Raw genomic sequence first — 1,023 nt, forward strand, 5'->3', positions numbered from 1 at the left:
AGCCAGTGGCCTATGCACTGTGCTAAGCTCGCCTTGTAAATTATCGTTACTTTTTTCTACTTTTTCATTTTGTTATGCCAACACAATCAAGCGCAGCTATTTTGCTGCAATTCACTTGATCATGTGGTTGTTGGTTTTGTTGGTTTTTGCTAATAATTCTGTTTTTAGAATGTTTAACTTTCAGGTGTGCTCGACCTTAAGTTATTTGTTTTTGTTATTTTTTGGCCTTATAACAATTATATTCAACAATTTTTAATGAGCTTGAGGCCGTTTTTCATGAAAAACTTATTGTAGAAAAACAACAATAATGTGAAAAAATGGTAGAAGTGATAGCTATTTCGGAAATCACCACTTTTCCTCATCAGACTTCTTTCAGTAGGCTTCGAACCGACGATCCCACTGACTCAGCCAGTTGCCTATGCACGGTGCTAAGTCCGCCTTGTAAATTATCGTTGCTTTTTCCCCTTTTTCATTTTGTTATGCCAACACAATCAAGCGCAGCTATTCCGCTGCAATTCACTTGATCATGTAGTTGTTGGTTTTTTGGCTTTTGCTAATAATTCTATTTTTAGAATGTTTAACTTTTAGGTGTGCTCGTCCTTAAGTTATTTGTTTTTGTCATTTTTTGGCCTTATAACAATTATATTCAACAACTTTTAATGAGCTTGAGGCCGTTTTTAATGAAAACCTTATTATGGAAAAGCAACAATAATGTGAAAAAATGGTAAAAGTGATAGCTATTTCGGAAATCACTACATTTCCTCATCAGACTTCTTTCAGTAGGCTTCGAACCGATGATCCCGCTAACTCAGCCAGTTGCCTATGCACTGTGCTAAGCTCGCCTTTTAAATTATCGTTGCTTTTTTCCACTTTTTCATTTTGTTATGCCAACACAATCAAGCGCAGCTATTCCGCTGCAATTCACTTGATCATGTGGTTTTTGGTTTTGTTGGTTTTTGCTAATAATTATGTTTTTAGAATGTTTAACTTTTAGGTGTGCTCGTCCTTAAGTTATGTTTTTTT

The sequence above is a fragment of the Rhagoletis pomonella genome, unplaced genomic scaffold, assembly GCF_013731165.1.
Source record: "Rhagoletis pomonella isolate Grant_MI unplaced genomic scaffold, Rhpom_1.0 Rhpom_scaffold_00020, whole genome shotgun sequence".
In the NCBI taxonomy this organism is placed as follows: domain Eukaryota; kingdom Metazoa; phylum Arthropoda; class Insecta; order Diptera; family Tephritidae; genus Rhagoletis; species Rhagoletis pomonella.